Source organism: Lissotriton helveticus, chromosome 2_2, assembly GCF_964261635.1.
Source record: "Lissotriton helveticus chromosome 2_2, aLisHel1.1, whole genome shotgun sequence".
In the NCBI taxonomy this organism is placed as follows: Eukaryota; Metazoa; Chordata; class Amphibia; order Caudata; family Salamandridae; genus Lissotriton; species Lissotriton helveticus.
Window position 1 is genome coordinate 184,626,387 of NC_136060.1, and position 23,084 is coordinate 184,649,470.

The 23,084-nt window shown below is 50.0% G+C and overlaps 1 protein-coding gene across 1 annotated transcript in view; it reads left to right on the forward strand.

The window, feature by feature from the left end:
- PDS5A (PDS5 cohesin associated factor A) overlaps positions 1–23,084 on the forward strand; it is a 1,342,323-nt gene that overhangs the window by 1,317,541 nt on the left and 1,698 nt on the right. The gene's annotated exons all lie outside the window — the stretch shown is intronic.

The window sequence follows — 23,084 nt, forward strand, 5'->3', positions numbered from 1 at the left end:
CTGACTCAAGCCGTCCAAATCTTCATTCAGGTAAAATTTGTTGCCGCTTGGGGTTAACTTCCTCTCCCCGCTGTACCGCTTTCTCTAATATAAATTCCCTCTCTGTGCAGCATTGGATCTACCAACCCAGCCCCTCCATCCGCATGAAATTGACATTGGCGGACATGTAAGTCAACCATCATTACCTACACGCTGTAGAGCCAGGCGCTAGTTTATTGCCACACGCTTTTTTCTCCTGCACAGCCCCTGTGCCTGTCCTTTGGCGGTTTTTACCTTAGCGCCAGACCTGGGCTTTAATTCTAGCCGTCTGCCTCCCTGCAGAGACCACAGCTAGTTTAACTTGCCTTTAATTCTTTTAGACCCCTTAGCTAGCCTCTAAAGCGTTTCTAGTTACCTACCTGCTACCCACGCTGGTCCCTCTCTGTCAGTAGCTCACCGACTGCTAGTCACTCGCGCGCCCTTAAGTTCATAGGCCCACCCTTGATTAGTCCTTTTCCTTACCCCACAGCACTGTTTTCCCCGACAACCCAGTCCTGATGATGATCCCGATTGACGAGGATCGAAACGCCGTCGACCACACAGCTTAATTTTATGGCGCCCTACTTGTTTTGTACTCCTGAAATTGACTCACTCTTGTTTTAAGTGATTATAACTTAATCCCTGGAGCCATTACTCTGTATTTTTCACTGTCACTACGCGCCGACCACGCTGCTTTCACCCCAGCACTTGCACCACCATCACTATTCACTGTATATATTCATGTATATATCACCTTCACCAAGTGCCATCGGGTTGTCACCCCATTTATTGTGTACAGTGCTGTTTAACTGTATAATTTTGCAAAAGACCCGCCTTGCTTTCTAAATGGTGAATAATACCCTTTTTCTAAAAACTGCAGTGACTCCTTAATTTCTTTCTTTTGTAATGCATATTGCATACACCCGTTGAAATTGTCTTCCTATTGAAACCTGTTGGGAATTGTTCATATTTACAGTCTATACCCATCCCAACTTGGTCTATGGGTTCCCTCCTGTTCATCCTATACATATTAGGAGCAGCTGCACAGCTGCGAGAGTAGTACCCCAGTGTACTTAACCTTTTTGCCTCAATTATATAGGCACACATCTGTATAATACCTGCCGGTTTACACAAGATGTCTAAGGAGTCCCTCACCTATTCAGAAGAATACATTCAATCACGTTTGGCTGGTCCTTCCCTACTTTCAGGAGCGTCAACCTCAACGTCTACTGCTCCACCCCCAAACACCTCTCGTGTTTTACTGGACAAACTTGAAAAGCTCAAAAAGAAGCAGATCAGAACTGATCTACATGCACGAATGCTAACGGATTACTTGCGCTCAGGAGTTATCCCCCTTGGGTTACAAATACGCAACACCCCAGCCATCTTCACCCAGGACCCTAAATTTAGAACCAACTTTAGCTATCTAGCTACTACCTGCTCCAGACATTGGATGGTTCTGGGAATAGATACAGCCATCGAACATAGCCGTCTGGAACTAGAGGAAATCGATCAACTAGAAAAACAAATCCAAGCAGACACCACCATCACCGACGCCAAAAGTCTATTGGAAAAGATCAACAACACCATTTCCACCTTCAATACTTTTGAAGTGAACAAAAAAGTGACCAAAATAGAAAAGGACATCAAAAACTATAAAGTAGAGAACACGTACCCCTACCTGGACGAGGAATTCTACAACATCCAACAGAACCCTCCAAGAACACGCAACTGGGGACGCTTCAGGAATAACCAACGGGTGACCTTCTCCGTCTCATCCAACAGTTCTGGAGACGATACAGACGCCTCCACATCCGCCTCAACCTCAGGACCTCAACCACTCTTACCACCCGGTTTTTTAGCCCGAGGCCGAGGCAGAGGACAACCACCACCGCAAAACCCCGCAACCAGAGGAAGACAATACCAGCCCCAAGTACCAGGCAACCGACAGACACGCAATCGCTATTACCAATGGGGGCCCCCCCAATAAATACCACCCTCAATCCGAATGACCTGACAATCCCCATCTTCAATCTGTCTAATCACATCTTGACACATGAAGAAACCACTCTATTGTCCCGTGGACTATCTTTTGTACCCACTGTAAGAACCAACTTCCTGGAGTTGCAATCGAATCTCCTCAAATTCTTCAGGAGAATTCGACTCAAACAATTTTTTGCCAACACAGCAGACTCCGACATGAGTCCCATCTCACCGTTCCGGCCGCCTTCCACCTTCAACCCTCCATCCAACCAGATGCCACCCGAAATCTTGGCTTTTGAAAGACTAGTAATGAAGGAAGTCATGGACCTCAAAGCAACACCCCGGTTCATCCCGTACAACCTACCCCTAACAGAGAAGGAAGCCCTCATGTCCCTTAAAAACAACAGCGAGATTGTCATAAAGCCCGCAGACAAAGGTGGAGGCATTGTTGTGTTAAATAACACCCAATATGATCAAGAGATTGAACGTCAACTCACCAACACTGAACATTACCGTGTCCTATCAAAAGACCCATTGACAGATATAAAACACAAGATCTTATCCATTACAACCACAGCCAAGGACCGGAACATTATTACAAAGAAGGAATTTGAATATCTCAATAATCCACATCCCAGAACCCCGGTTTTGTACGTCCTCCCCAAAATACATAAGGATGCCAGGAATCCTCCTGGACGCCCCATCGTGTCTGGTTGCGGATCAGTACTGGAACCTCTTGGTAAATAATTGGATTCGATCATTAAGGAATTTGTACCCATCACAGACACATACATACGTGATACTATGGATCTCATCAACACCATAGAAGACCAACCATTTGATCAAGAATCCCAGTTATTAGCCAGTATGGACATCGAGTCCCTTTACACTAATATCCCCCATCAAGAAGGACTCGAGGTCATTAAAAACCTACTAACTTCCAGACCTCAACCCACCCAGATCCCTTCTGACTTCATCATGGATCTCCTACGAGTTGCCCTACAGAACAACTATTTCATGTACAAGACCATCTTCTACCTACAAGTGAAAGGAGTATCCATGGGCGCTTGCTTCGCACCAAACTTTGCCATTTTATTTGTTCACGAGATGGAAAAATCCTTGATCCTCAACTCCATCAATCTGTACCGGCCGCAAATCCATCTGTGGCGCCGGTACATAGATGATATTCTACTAATTTGGAACGGAACATCAGACACTCTTGTACTTTTTGTCGACTGGTTGAATACTGCCCAGGAACACTTAAAATTCACCAGCGAATGGACCAAGAATGACCTACCATTTCTTGATGTCACCATTCATGCCGAAGACGGCGCCCTTGGTACACTGCTTTTCCGAAAACCCACGGAACGCAATACCCTTTTGCATTACTCAAGTTACCACCCCAGAGGCTTACGAGACGGCCTACCCTACGGACAGTTCCTAAGAATTCGCCGCAATTGTAAATGGTGCAAAGACTATTTCCGGGAGGCAGACATATTGGTTACCAAATTAACCAATAGAGGCTACCCCAGACGCCTTGTCACTAAAGCCAAGAAGCGAGCCTGGTACAATCATCGCGAGGATCTACTAGTTCCCAACATCAACAAAAAGACCATGACCCGAATTCCCTTCGTGTCTGTATACAGCCCGGACAGCAACAAAGTGTCCAAAATAATTAAGAAGAACTGGCCGATTTTACGCTCTGAGGAACAATTTCGGGAGCCCCCCCTTTTTTCCTACCAGAGGGGCAACAACATCGCCAACCACCTGGTACGAGCAATCACATGGGCTTCCACCTCAACCCAAAGACACACCATCACCGCTGCGTGGGGAATGGATCCAGTTATTGGACATTTCAAATGCCAATCCTGCAGTGTATGCGAGTTGACTGCTAACACTAAAGAATTCCGGTTCAATGGACAAAGCCATCAACTTACACACCACTCTAACTGCAAAACCCAGAATGTCATCTATGCCATCCGTTGTCCGTGTGACCTACTCTACATTGGCCAAACCACCCAAATGGTCAAACAACGCATAATCCAACACAAAAGTAGGATAAATTGCAAGGTACTAACAGCTCCCCTAGTTGCACATTTTCTGGAGAAATCACATGCGGATACAGACCTAAGATGGACGGTCATCGAGAAACCCACACTACCCGTCAGAGGTGGTAACATGACCGCCCTCCTCAACAGAGCGGAATGCAAATGGATCTCAAGAGTGGACTCAGTGAACCATGGGTTGAACACTTTTGATGAGTGCAACAATACAATTATCGTCTGAAGTTTAGCACGAGTCCGTGGCACCCTGTAAATCCCCATGTCCATTCCTCTGAAATGTATAATGAGGCATCCCGTCTCAAATGTTTGAATCTTGCCTGTCTATCCGAGACTTCCACAGTATGATGGAGCCTACTTGGGTCCAACATCACTGTTGACTCTGCTTTCCCTCACATTCAAGACTTGATGCCTTATATAACTTGGAAAACTGTACCTTCATTTACATTGCTGGTTACCGCTTGCGCATTGTTGAAATTAATGCAATTTGACTGATGTTAACAAGTACAAATGCCTTAGTCTAGGATGTGTCTATATATGAAGACTTGACGCCTTATACAACTGTACCTCCACTTACATTGCTGTTAAAATTACCGCATTTTACCTGATGTCTACAAGTGTAAATGTTTCATAGGAATTATGCACCGTTTTCCCTGGGTCTTGCTTTGGCTGAATAACCCTCGATGCATACCATTTGCATTTGACCAACTTCTGCCCCGTTTCATCTTAATCCCGGCATTACGCCTTGGTCCGTTTTCCTGTTTCTATGGTTGCCACAACAACCGACACGCCTCTGCCCCGAGTGTGCGCGCGGTTTCCCTCTTCCTGTTTACACGAGTTGCCGCGGAAACCAGCAGTCACACCCCCAACCCCGCCCCTCTCTGCAGTGCGCGCGCAGTGCCTCCCCGCCCCCTTCCTACGGCTATTCTCCACAGCATACCATTTGCATTTGACCAACTTCTGCCCCGTTTCATCTTAATCCCGGCATTACGCCTTGGTCCGTTTTCCTGTTTCTATGGTTGCCACAACAACCGACACGCCTCTGCCCCGAGTGTGCGCGCGGTTTCCCTCTTCCTGTTTACACGAGTTGCCGCGGAAACCAGCAGTCACACCCCCAACCCCGCCCCTCTCTGCAGTGCGCGCGCAGTGCCTCCCCGCCCGCCCCGCCCCCTTCCTACGGCTATACTCCACAGCGCTGTCGCCGGACCGCGCTCAGCTCCCGCATTAACTGCTAGAAGCTGCCCTTCGGAATAGCCCTCCAGAAGAAATCCTGATTCAATCAGGTAAGCCGCTCACATACCCCCCCATGCCCCGCTCGTGACTATACCAGCCCCGAGATACCCGTATTCTAATTATCCTCCACTTTTCCCAGACACAGATCACCCCCGCTGACTCAAGCCGTCCAAATCTTCATTCAGGTAAAATTTGTTGCCGCTTGGGGTTAACTTCCTCTCCCCGCTGTACCGCTTTCTCTAATATACATTCCCTCTCTGTGCAGCATTGGATCTACCAACCCAGCCCCTCCATCCGCATGAAATTGACATTGGCGGACATGTAAGTCAACCATCATTACCTACACGCTGTAGAGCCAGGCGCTAGTTTATTGCCACACGCTTTTTTCTCCTGCACAGCCCCTGTGCCTGTCCTTTGGCGGTTTTTACCTTAGCGCCAGACCTGGGCTTTAATTCTAGCCGTCTGCCGCCCTGCAGAGACCACAGCTAGTTTAACTTGCCTTTAATTCTTTTAGACCCCTTAGCTAGCCTCTAAAGCGTTTCTAGTTACCTACCTGCTACCCACGCTGGTCCCTCTCTCAGTCAGTAGCTCACCGACTGCTAGTCACTCGCGCGCCCTTAAGTTCATAGGCCCACCCTTGATTAGTCCTTTTCCTTACCCCACAGCACTGTTTTCCCCGACAACCCAGTCCTGATGATGATCCCGATTGACGAGGATCGAAACGCCGTCGACCACACAGCTTAATTTTATGGCGCCCTACTTGTTTTGTACTCCTGAAATTGACTCACTCTTGTTTTAAGTGATTATAACTTAATCCCTGGAGCCATTACTCTGTATTTTTCACTGTCACTACGCGCCGACCACGCTGCTTTCACCCCAGCACTTGCACCACCATCACTATTCACTGTATATATTCATGTATATATCACCTTCACCAAGTGCCATCGGGTTGTCACCCCATTTATTGTGTACAGTGCTGTTTAACTGTATAATTTTGCAAAAGACCCGCCTTGCTTTCTAAATGGTGAATAATACCCTTTTTTTAAAAACTGCAGTGACTCCTTAATTTCTTTCTTTTGTAATGCATATTGCATACACCCGTTGAAATTGTCTTCCTATTGAAACCTGTTGGGAATTGTTCATATTTACACACTAGAACTAGTGAGCATCATATATCAGGCCAACTTCTCACATTGGTAGCAGCGGTGGGATTTGAGCTTGCTGTTGTTTTTACCACGTATAATCTTGAAATATCATTTGAAAGATCACATAAGGTACTATAGGTACATATAACAAGCTTAGAAATACTCTGAGTTCTACTGAACCAGCTGTTGTAGTAGAAAGGGCCTAGCACACCCTGACTACAACTCTTAGCAAGGGATCAGTAGGAAAACCCATAGTGTAGGTAGGTGCATCACTTACACCTCACTAGAAAGCATGTCTACCCATGGAGAGAATTCAGAGACTCCCCTAGTGGTTAGTGACCCTCCACAGGTCCTTTCCAGATATGCAGCTTTCAGTTTCCAGGAGATGAGACAATTGTGTACCTCCAGGAAATTGAAACAGGGTTCTAACCCTACCACTCCTTTTCGGTTAGGTCTCTTAGAGACATATGATGCCAGAAGGGCTGCTAACACAGACCCCTCTAATCCAGATAGGAGCATGCCCCCCTTAGAAGGTACACCTGGTGATCCAGACTCCAACCTCCCTGAAACAGATAATGTAGCTGAGGAAGAGGAGGAAGAGGAAGAGTCCTCTGGGGATGAGGCAGACAAGGGTCCTGTAGTAGTCAGCAGACTCACCAGGGCCAACTTAGACCTACAAGGGGAAGGATCTGGGGGACCCCCAGTACTGACCCTGAGCAGGCCTAACTTTGGAGCTAGGAGAGATAGATCTCATTCTAGAGGCTCCAATAGATCCGTGCACTCTCATGCATCTGCTCAGAGGAGAATGACTTCCCCTCAGAGGAGAGAGCATGAAGCAAAGATGAGACAGGCTAATCTGAGGATCCAAAGGGAAGAACTTGCCCTTGCCAAAGAAAAGCTTGCCTTTGCTAGAGCGCAACAGTTGAGTGGGATAGTCCCCACTGGTGGCAGCAATATCCCTAGGGATAGAGACAGAGGTGTTGATACTAGAAACCTGATCAAAATAGTGCCCTCCTATAAGACAGGAGATGACATCCACAAGTGGATAACTGCTCTAGAGAGGGCCTGCAAAGTACAGCAGGTACCCCAGAGTCAGTGGGCAGCTATATTGTGGCTCTCCTTTGAAGGTAAAGGTAGAGACAAGCTCCTCACTGTTAGAGATGAGGATGCTAATGATTACCAAGTCTTGAAAAATGCTATGATTGATGGGTTTGGTTTAACTACTGAACAGTACAGGTTAATGTTCAGAGACACCCAGAAAACTCAGGCTCAAGATTGGACTGACTTTGTTGATTGTGCCACTAAGGCTTTGGAGGGCTGGTTACTGCGAAGTAAAGTTACTGATTACACAGGATTGTATAATCTAATTATGAGAGAGCAAATCTTAAATAATTGTCAGAACCAGTTGTTGCATCAGCACTTGATTAACTCAGATCTGACCTCTCCCCAAGAATTGGGAAAGAAGGCAGACAGATGGGTCAGGACAAGGGTCAAGCAGCAGAACCAGAACCAGGGTGGTGGCCAGAAGAAAGCAGACCAGAAGGGTAATGAGAATAAGCAAAATGACCAGAAGTCTTCAACAGGGCCCCAACAACCTAAGGAGGGTGGGTCCCAAACTTCCCAAAAGAAGAAGAATGATGGTCCTAAGAAGCCATGGTGCCAATACTGTAAAAGTAAGACTCACTGGTTTAGTGAGTGCACCAAGAAAGGCCAAACTCCTACCACTACTGTCCCTAAGACACCTGCATCCCCTAGTACAGTTAGTAGTGGTAGTGTACCTCCCAAGGCTATAGTTGGGTTAACCCTGGGAGCTGAGGTGGGTTCTGACTTAGTTAGAATTCCTACTCAGGCAGTTCTTGTTTGTACTGGGGACATGGATATGACCCCTACTGTAAGTCCTAGTACTCTAGGCAAATACAGACAAACGCCTTCAATCAATGGAAAGATGGCTCAGGCCTACAGGGACACATGTGCCAATGTCATTATGGTGACACCAACGTTTGTGGACCCTGACCAGATCATGCTAGGTTCAGACTACCTAGTGACCAATGCTAGCAATGTCACTACCAATCACAGTATGGCAGTTGTTAATTTCTCCTGGGGAGGGGTAACTTGCCTCAAAAGGGTTGTAGTTAGTTCAGACCTCCCAGTAGATTGTCTTTTGGGCAATGATTTGGAATCCTCACTGTGGTCAGATGTGGAGTACAGGACTCCTGTAGAAATGCTAGGTCTCTCCTCACATGTCCTTGCTGTGACCAGGTAACAGGCCAAGAAATTCCCAGCTGAACAAGTGCTGGATCCTGGAAGAATGGACAAGACACTACCCCAGAGGAAGAGCAGTAGGCTTAAGGCAGTGCCTTCCCCCCTGCCTCAGGTTGAGGGCCAGCGCTCTCAGGAGGCTGACCCCAAGACCCCAGAAGGAACTGTCCTAGAAGAACTTGAACCTGAACAGGTTGAGTTTCTTGGGACAGGGGGACCTTCCAGGGCAGACTTGAGGCAGGCCCAGTTAGACTGTTCCTCCCTTGAACCACTCAGACAGCAGGCTGCTGCTGAGGCTGCAGGGAATGCTACAGGTGCCCATAAGGTATATTGGGATGATAGACTCCTATACTCTGAGGCAAGAGACCCCAAGCCTGGTGCTACCAGGAAGCTGGTCATCCCCTTGTCTCTTAGAGGTTTCCTTCTCACCTTAGCCCATGAGATTCCCCTTGCAGGTCACTTCGGCCAGAACAAGACTTGGGACAGGCTTGCCCCACACTTTCACTGGCCTCATATGTCTGAGGACAATAAAGAATTTTGTCGCTCATGTGTCACCTGCCAAGCCAGTGGCAAATAAGGTGGCACAACAAAGGCCCCCCTTATACCACTACCTGTGGTGGGGTTACCCTTTGAAAGAGTAGGGATTGACATTGTTGGACCAATGGACCCCCCAACAGCATCTGGGCACAGATTTATACTGGTGGTAGTGGATCATGCCACCAGGTATCCAGAAGCTATTCCCCTTAGGACCACTACAGCTCCTGTTGTGGCCAGGGCCCTGCTTGGAGTTTTCTCCAGAGTGGGGTTTCCTAAGGAGGTTGTCTCTGACAGAGGTGCAAACTTCATGTCAGGATACTTGACTGCTATGTGGAAGGAGTGTGGTGTAAATTACAAATTTACCACACCCTATCACCCACAGTGCAATGGGCTTGTTGAAAGATTTAACAAGACCCTCAAAGGGATGATAAAAGGGTTACCTGAAAAGCTTAGGCGAAGATGGGACATCCTTTTACCCTGCCTTCTGTTTGCTTACAGAGAGGTCCCACAGAAGGGGGTTGGTTACAGCCCTTTTGAGCTTTTCTTTGGACATCCTGTAAGAGGATCCCTATGTCCTGCGAAGGAAGGATGGGAGTTACCTCTCAAAAAGCCTAAGCTTGACATAGTGGACTATGTACTTGGTCTCTGCTCCAGGATGGCAGAGTACATGGAGAAAAAAAAAGAGTACATGGAGAAGGCATCTAAAAACCTGGAGGCCAGCCAAGAACTTCAAAAAGCTTGGCATGACCAAAAGGCTGTCCTAACTGTTTACCATGCAGGACAGAAGGTGTGGGTGTTGGAGCCAGTGGCCCCAGCTGCTCTCCAAGACAAATGGTCTGGACCCCATACCATCATTGAGCAAAAGGGAGATGTCACCTACTTGGTAGACATGGGAACTCCCAGGAGCCCTCACAGAGTACTTCATTTGAATAGGCTCAAAGCATTTGTTGACAGAGAGGACATGGGCTTGCTCATGGCCACAGATGAGGGGCAGGAGGAAGAGAGTGACCCTCTCCCAGACCTGCTCACTCAGAACCCTGATGATGGGTCAGTAGATGGTGTAGTCTTTTCTGACAGCCTCTCTGAGCCTCAACAAAAGGATTGTAAGCAGGTCCTTCAATCCTTCAGACAAATGTTTTCTCTGACCCCCAGTCAGACAAACTGGTGCACACGTAAGGTGGACACTGGAGACAGTCTGCCTATAAAGAGTAAAATCTACAGGCAACCTGACCACGTCAGGGACTGCATAAAAACAGAAGTACAAAAGATGTTGGAGTTGGGAGTCATTGAACCCTCAGAGAGCCCTTGGGCTAGTCCTGTAGTTCTAGTACCAAAGCTTCGTACCCAGGATGGTAAGAGAGAGATGAGGTTTTGTGTAGACTACAGGGGTCTCAATGCTGTCACTAAGACAGATGCCCATCCAATACCTAGGGCAGATGAACTGATAGATAAGTTGGCTTCTGCAACTTTCTTAAGTACATTTGACCTAACAGCTGGTTATTGGCAAATCCGGTTAGCTGAGGATGCCAAGGCCAAGACAACATTTTCTACCCCAGGAGGTCATTACCAATTTGTGGTGATGCCCTTTGGTTTGAAAAGTGCACCTGCCACTTTTCAAAGGTTGGTGAACCAAGTCCTCACTGGGTTGGATGACTTTTGTGCAGCATATCTAGATGATATTGCTGTCTTTAGCTCCACATGGGAGGATCACCTGATCCACCTGAGGAAAGTTTTGGAGGCCCTGCAAAAGGCAGGCCTCACTATCAAGGCTACTAAGTGCCAGATAGGGCAGAGTCAGGTTGTGTACCTGGGCCACCTTGTGGGTGGAGGCCAGGTTCAACCATTGGAGAGCAAGATACAGGCCATAAAGGACTGGGCTCCTCCAACCACCCAGACACAGGTCAGAGCTTTCTTGGGCCTGTCTGGTTACTATAGGAAGTTTGTCAAGAATTATGGGTCCATTGTGACACCACTTAATGTCCTGACAAGCAAGAAAATGCCAAAGAAAGTTCAGTGGACATTTAGCTGTCAAAAGGCATTTCATGACCTAAAGCAGGCCATGTGTACTGCACCTATTCTCAAGAGTCCTGACTACTCCAAAACCTTCATTGTCCAAACAGATGCATCTGAGTTGGGTGTGGGAGCTGTTCTTTCTCAACTGAATATTGATGGTCATGACCAGCCCATTGCTTTTATAAGCAGAAGGCTGACCCCTAGAGAGAAACGTTGGTCAGCTATAGAGAGGGAAGCCTTTGCTGTGGTTTGGGCCCTGAAGAAGTTGAGGCCCTACTTGTTTGGAACTCACTTCAAGATTCAGACCGACCATAAGCCCCTCTTATGGCTAAATCAGATGAAGGGTGAAAACCCCAAACTTCTTAGGTGGTCCATTTCCCTACAGGGGATGGACTTTACAGTGGAGCACAGACCAGGGACTGACCATGGCAATGCAGATGGTCTCTCCAGGTATTTCGACTTAGAACAGGAAGACTCACCTGGTCAAGGTTAGTTTAATGTCCCTAAGTTTGGGGGGGGGGGTTATGTAGGAGAGTGGGGTCTGCAATCCTATGGTCACCCCAGATTTTTGCTTTTTGCTTCACTGGTTTACGACTTTCCCTGGCTGTGGGCCTGCTAATCAGACCCACAGCCTAGCTGTTCTCTCTCTAAATTGACAACCATGTACCTTAGGTGCATTTACCAATTGGTACTGGGCCACCTTATCAGTCCCTGTACAGTATACCTTAGGTATCCAGAGCATAGGTGTACCCAGGGCCTGCCAGGGGCTGAAGCATGTATTATGCCACCCCTGGCTGGCCATCTAAACAGACACAACTGGCTGCACGACAGCTGGGGCAAGGTGGTGTAATCACCCTTTGCTTTAGATATAGTTCCCTATATCTAAACCTAAAATGGACACATATATTCCTATCAGTCACTCCTATGGAAGGCCTTATCAATGCTGAAGGCAGAGTGCTTGGAATTATGTCAGATGGTGCTCTGGCATGAGCTGAGCCCGTTTGCAGCTTGCGGAACCAAGTCCTAATAGCTGTTCCATGATAACGCTATACCATATACTCTTAAGTGCATTATAATCCTCGCGGTTAAATGCTAACTTTGGCATAGCATTATCAAAACATGTCGAGTAAGGTGTCATACGAATTGGAATACTAACCCCTCGCCAATTCTGGCGACGGGGTTAGCATTCCACCCTTCTAGAGGGACACGACATGTATGTAACTGTGAACCCCGGTTAAAGTCAGACACAGCCTCAGCTCCACAAAATGGATGCTGCCACCGAGACACAAGTCTGCCCTCCTGCTGCTGGGAGTCCTTCCAGCGAGGGAGGCCTGGACAAAGGGTTTCCTGTCAGGGGCGGTGCCAGCACCATCCCAGACAGGATTTTGTGTATCCCAGGTAGGCAGGGCTGAAAGGAAGGTGACTGCAAGTGGCACCCCGGTGCTCACTGTGCATATGCCGGCTCAAACCAGTTCCAGGGGCACCCCAGCCCCTGAGCTGGGGAGAGACCGGACAAAGGAGAGGGGTGTAACCACCCCCCTCCTGGTCCCACCCATGGCAGGACCTAGTCGCGTGCCAGCCCCTTTTCTTAGAATAAAGGTAGGAGCGGGCACCCTTCCCAAATTAGATCATCTTGAAACTTGAACTACTTTCCACGAAAGGAACTCTTGTCATCTCTGAAGACTCTCCCTTGTGGCTAAGGAGTAGCCACCCTGCACCAGCAGGCACCATCGAAGCGCTTGCGGTTTGCTGCACGTCCATCCTCCGGATCAAGACTGCCCAGCTCGACGAGACCCGGATTCCCTGCCATCTCTGACCTCTACCTGCATCATCAGCCCAGCTGAGATTCGTGGGTGTGACGAGACCCGTGGGACCGGCCATTTTCAAGACCTGCACGACGCTTCACCAGCACGACCCCCGAGAGACCCTCGAGTAAGTGCACTGGGGTTTGAGAAGCCCCAACCCTAAGCAGCTCCAGCACCGAAGTCCAGCCCCCCAGCATCCACGAGGTCTGCGTGGGGCCCTTCTGCTTCCTTGCTGCTTACCACGTTGTCCGGTCACTTGCCCGTTGGCTAGTGACCCTCTTGACGACGTACCACGACGTTTTCACCGCTGGTCTAGGTCCCCTAGACTGGCCCTTGCTTCTTGTCCAACAAGAAGTGCCCTGGACCCTCCTGATCCACTCCAGACGCCATCTTGACTCCACCGCGTGGGCTTGCCTTTGCCAAGGTTTGTTGCTCCAATCTTGGATCCAGCATCGCCGACAGCAGGAGGTCGAGGGACCGGTCGCGGGAGAGGAGCCATCGGAGCTCCGGGAGTCGACATCACTCCTCAGGGTCGAAGTCGTCAGGTAAGCACAGGAAGTCGAAGAGACGTCATCGCTCTTCCGACTCCCACCCGACGCTCGCACGATGCGGCCGGGGGTTCAGGTGGCACCGCCCACGCGGCTCCGTCTGAGTCACAGGCGCCGCGTCCGGCCCCATACCCTCCGGTCCCTGGGCCTCGTGCGGCGCCGGAGGAGATCGAGCGGTTCCTCATGGCCATGAGGTCCCTCACTCCTCCGACGGACTCCGCGGCGCCTTCGGTCCCAGCGGACCCGTCTGGGGGTCCTAGCGGGTCGGGGGCTTCGGCTCCAACGCCGCCGGTGCCTTCGGGCCAGGTGCCGCAGGCCCCCGCTGGATCCGGATTCGGGTCATCACCGGTGGACTTAACGACCTCCCCGGCGCCGGTCCCTCAGGGGGTCACCCCCGGCGCCGTCTTCAGGCGGCGCCGTCCCCGATGCCTCCCTCGACCCGGTTCCGGCGCTGGGCGCCAATTCAGACGCCGTTCGGAGAGTTCACTTTCCATGAACCGACTGTGAGAAGTTGGCCTGATATATGATGCTCACTAGTTCTAGTGATCACCTTGTATCAGTCCAAACAACCCTTATGGTGATTGGCTGTAAGTCAACCTTATAGACCAGCTATCCTAATGGTAGCATGGACAAAGCAGTCTTAGGCTAAACTCTTTTGGCATGTGAAGCCAGCTGTTTTACCACATATAACCCCTTGAATACCCGATGAAAGGACACCACACAGGTTGTTATGACAATAAGCAATATATTTATTAATAACAAACACCTATGAACTCTTTATGAGATCAGAGGGCTAAGCACATAACAATCTCTTTACGAAAAACACAGTAAGTCGCACAAATTACAATGGTGCCCTAGGGGCACGGAAAACCATATACTAAGTAAATGGTATAAGTAGAACGATTTTGGAAATGAAGATGCCCAGAGGCTGTAGGTTCGCTGGGACTACCCTACCCTTTTTTCTTTTTTTTTTAACTCTTTATTCATGGCTGTATCAAAATCACATTTTACATATGAGCACATTACCATCCATCAGCCTTTTCACGTTTTCTTAATCATAACTGTCGGCAAATTAACAAGTATGTGCTCTCCGCCTTAGCATCTCAGGTGGAACAGTCTAACATGTCAGTAGTCTTTTGCGAGCACCTTACAATATTGCCTGGTAAGTTAACACCCTCCTGCCCAGTGCCCTCCCACCCCTCTCGTCTCCTAGCTCTGCCAACATGTACACTCTGTAGTTCTTGGTACCATGACCTTATCTCACCCAGGGCAAAGCAGTCTCATCCGGCTGGTTGAACTCGTCAACTCAGCATTCTCGTCTTCATCCCCGTAGTCCACCTCCCCGGTTCCTGTGTGTACGTTCATGTGTCATTTCCTTGTGACAGTTCCAGGTCTACACCCTCCAACTCAATCAGCATTCGCTCCCAGTCTTGTGATATGGGATGTTTACGGAGTCCCTTCTCCTCCTCCCTACGCAGGATCCCACTTTGCGCCGTCCCCATTTTAGCAGATCAGAGCGTCATACCTCTACACTCGGGGGGGGGGGGGGGGGTCTGGCCGATTTCCATCTCATAGTTATAACTCTAAGTGCCAACAGGAGTGCCAGGTCCAATAGCTTCAGTTGGGCCTTACAGGTCTTGGGCCGTTTCCTATGTCCTATCAGGTAGGGCAGTGCCCCCTCAGGGAGTTGTATGCCTGTGATGGTGTGTGGTGTGTGTCGGACCATCCCCCAGTAGTGGCGTATCCGTGGGCAGGCCCACAGCATATGAAGGATATCGGCCTCATCCGCTTGACATCGGGGACAGGTATGTGGGGAAGCCGGGAACATTGGGACTACCCTACCCTACCCTAACCGTAGGTAAGTAAAGGGAGGCCCACTGGACGCGTGTGCAGAGTGTGAACTCACACGCGAGATGCGGAACAAAGTCAATGGGCAGAACAAATTACGAAAAGGTAAGTAAAAGACAGTTCCTACTAGTTACGACTAAAACGACGTGATACCTGGACACTAGGAGAGTCAATCTACCCTTGAGCAACAAAATGCCCTTGTTACCTCACCCACGGGCTGCGGGTGCATAGGTGTCAGTGTGTCGGGTTTCCGCGTCGAAGTCTATGGAGCCTTGAAGAAAGATGCTGCAGGCGACCAGAAGTTAGATGTCCGGTGCGATCCACGGGTGGATCGAGGAAGAAGAGGACCTCAAAGCAGAGGAGACAGTGTTCAAAGTCACTAGCCAGTGACTGGTGTGGAACCAGGAGGGAACCAGATGCTGTCATCGTGATCAGGTGAAGAGTGGACGCTTGTCTCTGCAGCCACGTGGACCAGGAGGTGTCTCCGACGACCAGGATGGAGGCACGAGCTGTCCCACGCAGGCTCTCGCTGTCGGCGGTGTCGGATCCGGATTTGGAATCAACAGGCCTTGGCAAAGGCAACCCACGCGGCGAGTGGAAACTGCGTCTGGAGTGGACCAGGAGGGTCCGGGATGCTCCTCTTTTGGAAGGGAGCAAGGGCCAGTCTGGAGCAACCAGACCAGCAGTGTAGATTTCAAGGATTGTCGTCTAGGAGGCCAATAGCCAGCCGGCAAGTGACCAGACAACGCGTCGAGCAGCAACCAAGCAAAAGAGCCCTACGCAGGTCTCGTGGATGCTGGAGGGCTGGTCTTTGGTGCAGGAGCTGCTCGGGGCTGGGGCTTCTCAATCCCCAAAGCACTTACTCGAGAATGCCTCTGAAGTCGTGATGGAAGCGAAATGCAGTTTCTTCAAGATGGCCGGTCCCACATGTCTCGTTGCACCCACGGGTCTAAGCTGTGCTGCAGATGTGGGTAGAGGCCGGAGAGGTCTGGGAGTCCGGGTCTCGTCGGGCTCTGAAGTCTGGATCCGGCAGGAAGGACGACAAAGTGAACCGCTGGGACGCTTGATGGTGCCTGCAGTTGCAGGGTGGACACTCCTTACCCACAAGGGAGATTTTTCAGTCTTCTGTGGAGCAGAACGTCGAAGTCCAGAGTTTCTTCTTTGTAGAGTTGTTCAGGATAATCTAATTTGGAATGGAACCAGCGCCTACCTTTATCCTGCTAAAGGGGGTTGTACTAGTGACTAGGTCCCTCCCATGGGTGAGACCAGGAAGGGAGGTGGTTACACCCCCTATCCTTTGTCCGGTTTCGCGCCAGAGCTGGGGCTGGAGTGCCCCAGCAACTGGTTTGAACCGGGGTATGCACAGGGACACCTTGTGTGCCCGAGGCATGTCTCATTCCTTTCAGCCCTCCCTACCTCAATACACAAAATCCTGTCTGGGTGGTGCTAGCACCTCCCAAGGCAGGAAACCCTTTGTCCAGGCCTCCCTCGCTGGAAGGACTCCCAGCAGCAGGAGGTCAGACTTGTGTCTGTGGTGGCAGCATCCATTTTGTGATGCTGAGGCTTGGGTTAGCTTTAACCGGGGTTACAGTTACATACATGTCTTATCCCTCTAGAAGGGTGGAATGCTACCCCCATCGCCAGAACTGGTGAGGGGGTAGTATTCCAAAGCGTATGACACCTTACACGACATGTTTTGATAATGCTATACCAAAGTTAGCAATAACTGCGAGGATTATAATGCACTTAAGAGTATATGGTATAGCGTTATCATGGAAACCGCTAAATGACTTGGTTCCGAAAGCTGTAGACCAGCTCAGCTCATGCTAGAGCACCATCTCACATAATTCCAAGCACTCTGCCTTCAGGATTGATAAGGCCTGTCATAGGAGTGACTGATAGGAGTATATGTGTCCATTTAGGGGTGCGATATAGGTATACTATACCTACAGCAAAGGGTGATTACACCACCTTGCCCCAGCTGTCTTAGCAGCCAGTTGTGTCAGTTTGGATGGCCAGCCAGGGGTGGCATAATACATGCTGCAGCCCCTGGTAGGCCCTGGGTACACCTATGCCCTGGGTACCGAAGGTACACTGTACAGGGGCTGATAAGGGGACCCAGTATCCAATTAGGTATGTACCTAGGGTACATGGAGTCCATTTTACAGAGAGAGCAATTAGTCTGGGGTCCTGAATAGCAGGGCCCCAGGCCAACTAGGTCAAAAACCAGCTAAACACTAGGCAAAAAGTTGGGGGTAACCATAGTCCGATATCCACCTTCCTACATCCCGGGTTTCAGTCAGGGTGACTCCGGCTCCTGGGCTTGATGGCCTCCTGCATCCTGCTAGTGCAACATGCCAGATGGCATATGCGGTCTCTGCAGTGGGACCTGAAGTTCCAATGGGCACAGCATCGGGGCAACTTGTCCGGTCATGTCCAGAGCAGTGCCCTCCTAGATCTGGACATGATCCGATAAGTTGCCCTGATGCTGTGCCCATTGGAACTTCAGGTCCCACTGCAGAGACCGCATATGCCATCTGGCATGTTGCACTAGCAGAATGCTAGTGCAACATGCCGGAGACCAGGTCTCTGGTCTCCGGCGGAGTCCCGGCTCCATATCAACCCTTTGGAGCTGCCGGCGATCCGACTTGCACTGAAGGCATTCCTTCCCTCTGTCCGGGGAAGTGTGGTGCAGGTGTTCACGGACAACACCACCGCCATGTGGTACTGCAACAAACATGGCGGGGTGGGGTCCTGGACCCTATGTTAGGAGGCTCTGTGCCTCTGGTCATGGCTGGAACATCACGGCATTACCTTGGTGGTTCAACACCTGGCAGGTTCTTTGAACGCCAGGATGGACAAACTCAGCCACTGGTACATGATGGATCACAAATGGTGTCTGAACTCGGACATGGCTCAAGGTATCTTTCAGCAGTGGTGAGAGCCTTGGTTATATCTGTTCGCCACCAAAGAGAACGCGAAATGTCATCAGTTCTGCTCGTTGGAATTTTCAAGGCGGCACTCGCTAGGCGATGCTTTTTTGTCGCAGGTGGAGTAGCTGTCTATTGTACACCTTTCTGCCTATACCACTTCTGCCCAGAGTGCTGAAGAAGATTCAGCGCAACCGTGCCCAAGTCATCCTTGTGGCTCCGGATTGGGCACGAAGATACTGGTATCTCGAGCTACTCAGCATGGCGATCGATCCCCCGATCAGACTACCTCTTCGGGACAATCTTCTGTCGCAGCAGTAGGAGACGGTTCTCCACCTGAACCTGTCCAGCCTCCACCTCCATGCGTAGAGATTGAGCGGCAACAGTTGACAGCTTTCGACCTTGCTCCCGAAGTCTGCGATATCATTCTGGCAGCCAGGCGTCCCTCCACTAAAACAGTATACGCCTGCAGGTGGAACAAATTTGTGGCATGGTGCACAGCAAGGGCTGTGGATCCCCTTTCTGCCCCTCTTTCTGAGGTCCTTCTGTTCCTTCTATCTTTGACTCAGAGGGGGTCTGCTCTGGGCACTATCAAAGGTTATCTTTCGGCCATCTCCTCCTTTCTACGACTTCCAGATCAGCCTTCTCTTTTTAAGTCCCCGGTTGTTAACCTTTTCCTCAAAGGTTTTACGCATACTTTCCCACCTGTGCCTTTCATAATACCTCAGTGGGACTTGAATCTTGTTATGTTATGTTAATTTTGTCTTTCATAGCGCGCGGCTACTCCAAAGAGTGTCCCGGCGCTTTTATTAGAGACCTGTAGCAGAATAACACAACACAGTGATTTAAGAACAGATCAACAAAAAGCAAGAAACAGAAAAAGCAGCCTAAAGGGCAAAAAGCCAAGTTTTAAGGCCCTTCCTAAAGGTTAGCAAATTGGCGGTGCTACGTAATGCCAAAGGCAGGGTATTCCAAAGCTGTGGCGCTAACAGCCTAAAAGAGCAACCTCCAATGCGGGCCCTTTTTACTCGCGGGACCACCGCAAGAAACAGTGATTCAGATCTTAACGATCGAGCCAGATGGTAAAAGGCAAGTCTCCTTTGGAGATATTTTGCTCCTACGGCGTGAAGAGCCTTGTGGGCCAAGGTCAAGGCCTTGAAAACTATCCGCTTCCGGATGGGCAGCCAATGGAGCGACTGCAGAAGGCCAGAAACTCTGGCGCGCCTATTCAGGCCATATATGGCCCGTGCGGTCGAGTTCTGGACCACCTGCAACCGCTGCAAAAGATATTCCGGCAGGCCCAGGTAGAGGACGTTGGAATAGTCCAATCTTGAGCCAATTAAGGCCTGCACCGTCGTCTTCCTATGCTCCTCTGAGAGCAGAGGAAGGAACTTACGGAGCATCTTGAGGAGGCCAAAGCATGTTTCCGTGAGACCAAGGATCTGAGATCTTAACGTCAGACCATTATCCATCTTGATCCCCAAGTTCTTAGCTAACTGGGACGAACACGATGGAGGGAACATATTGACAGGCCACCATTCCTGCCAATCCAGATCAGATGGACAGCCGAAGAAGAGTACTTCAGATTTGTCTGAGTTACACTTGAGGCTGTTAAGCTGGAACCATTTAAAAACAACCCCAAGGCACTCACGGATACTCTCTCCATCAAAATCTTCTACTTTCCTGCACGTAAAGAGGAGCTGGGTATCGTCGGCATAAGATACGATCTGGGCCCCAAAAGACTCCGTCAATGCCGCCAAAGGGGTCATAAAGATGTTAAAAAGAGTCGGGCTCAACACAGAGCCCTGTGGAACTCCGACTCCCAAAGGCGGCATCACGACAGAGCTGGATGAGGCCCAGACCGTTTGTCGACGGCCAGCCAGGAATGATCTAAACCAGCTGAGCACCGTCCCCCTCTGACCGGTCTCATAAAGTCTGGCGAGGAGACCCTCGTGGGGGACAGTATCAAAGGCCGCCGACAAATCCAACATTATAAGCATAGCTTTGCCCCCCAGAGTCCAGTACCTCTTTAATGGCTTCAGACACCTCCAAAAGCGCCGTTTCGGTGCTTAAATTGGGGCGGAAGCCAGATTGAGTAGGGTGCAGCAAATTATAAGATTCCAAAAAGTTGGAAAGCACGATGTGCACATGCTTCTCCAGAATCTTAGTCAGCGCGGGGAGGAGAGTAATAGGCCTGTAGTTGGCCAAGGCCTCCGGGTCAAGGCCAGGCTTCTTAAGAAGGGGGATGACCATCGCCTGCTTCCATGCCTGCGGGACCACTCCCTGACTCAGGGAGAGGTTCAGAAGTGGGTTAGCCAGCAGATTTATAACTTCCGCCATCTTTGCCAAAAATTTTGGCCAGGCATGGGTCAAGAGGCGACCCAGATTTGAGATTGACTATGAGTGCCAATGATGAGGAGGCTGGAATAGACGGAAAATCTGCCAAAACTGGGCCCAAAGGGGCCAATAAAACTGATCCGTCCTCTAAGATGAGAGGTGCTTCAGTCACCATCAAAGGAAAAGAGTCCTGGATCAGTTTTATCTTGGTGGTGAAAAAATTGGCAAGATCAGAAACCCAAGACTCAGAGGGAGCGGCCAGAGTCGAGTTAGATCGGAGGGCCGTAAATTCCCTGACGATTGTAAAAATCTCCTTGCAGGAATTCGAGGCAGCCTGTATCCTCCTTTCAAAATAACCTTTTTTCTCCAGGAGGATATCCCGATGATAGGCTTTAACCGCTGTCTTATAGGCAAGCCTAGCCGTGGGATCGTACTGTGAGCGCCACACCCTTTCAGCTACCTTGCACTGCCGTCGAGAAGCCGACAGTGCTGCAGTAAACCAGGGGGCAGAGACCCGCTTAGGTATTAATCGGGAGGCCAACACAGGAACTAGATCATTCAGCCTATCCATTAGCCACGCCTGCAAGGTGTCTAAATCCCTCTCCAGGTCTCCCGTAAGGGGGCAGGAATGATCCAGAGCAGCCTGAGCCAGCATATCTGGAGTCACCCGATGATACGCCCTAGGCACTCGTCCCTGCTGCCTAAGAGCGGTGCTGGATGGTTTCATTGTGCCCTGTATATAAAATTTGGCCAGTCTATGGTCTGACCAAAGCACAGGTGAAAGTGCCGTCACCTCTATGGGAGACGTAGAAAAGACCTGATCCAGGGTATGGCCCTTGTCGTTGGTCCAGAAAGGTAGGGGACAAGGCCAAGGGGGGCCGTGATATCAAACAGTTTGATTGTGTCAGGGTCCAGACACTCATCCATATGGAAATTAAAATCCCCGGCCAGAACACAGTGCTCAGCTTTCAAGACCAGCACCGAAATTGCCGACTGGAGCTCATCCAAAAAAGATTTGGGCGGTCCAGGAGGCCTATAAACTAAGAGGCCTTTAAAAGATTGATGAGGCGCCAGTACTATAGAAAAAGCAAGGGATTCAGATCCTGTAATGGCATCCATGGGCAAAATGGAACATGTGGCGCGTTTATTCACCACCAGTGCCACACCGCCACCCCTCCGATCTATCCTGCCTAAAGATATTGTAATCTGGGGGAATAGCTGTGACTATATCGGGGGTTGGAAGATTCCCCCAGCCACGTCTGTCAACATCAGGCATAGCGGCTTTTCCAGGGACAGGAGATCATAAATATCCTGAGCATGTCTGCATACTGATCTAGTGTTTAAAAGCAGGCATAGATACTTCACACGGACCATCTCCCTATTAGGTAAAGTAGCCGGGGCATAACTAGGTGACCACCCACAACCAGGACAACGCCTCTTACCCTTGTATCGACCGGGAAAAACTTTAAAACATCCACAGGATACCTTTTGCAGAGACCGTAGCTCGCGTGATGTATAGCATACCATAATAGTCGCAGGAGTTGGTAATCGCGATGACAAAGCCCCAACCGCTACTCCGCTCGCCTCCGGGACGCTGACTTGTCTTGACCTTTCTGATGTGCGCTCCTTTTGAGCCCCTTCATAACTGTCCCTTCTGTCTCCTCACTCTCAAGATGGCTTTCCTGGTAGCTATCACCTCGGCCAGAAGGGTGAGTGAGCCACAGGCTCTCTCTTCTAAACCTCCTTTCCTCTCAGTTCATCCAGATAAGGTGGTTTTAAGGCCCCATCCTTCTTTCTTGCCAAAGGTTGTCACGCCCTTCCACATAGGGCAGACTATCACTTTGCCCACCATCTTCCCGCCTCCGCATCCATCTAGGGAAAAGGAGAGGCTCCACCATCTGGACCCAAAACGGGCGCTCGCTTTCCATCTGCAGCGTACACAACCGTTCCGGGTGGATGACCAGCTCTTTGTTGGATACGTGGGCGCCAAAAAAGGTCAGGCCGTGCACAAGCGGAATCTTCTCCCGGTGGGTCGTGCTATGCATCAAAGCTTGTTACTCCATGACTAAGAAGGAGCCTCCTCTGGGGCTGCGTGCCCATTCCACCAGGGCAACGGCAGCCACTACTGCCTTGTGACATGGCATTCCCTTGCAGGACATATGTCAGGCAGCTACGTGGGCCTCTCTGCACACGTTCACCAAGCACTACTACCATGACAGTCGGGTCCGGAGAGACGGCTTCTTTGGCCGTTCTGTGCTCTGTGACTTTCTGGTGTAATCTTGTTCGCTGACCCACCACCGGGGTTGGTATTGCTGGGGTATCTATTCTAAGGTAAGGAATCTTTCACTAACGTGTCTCTTTCAGATGA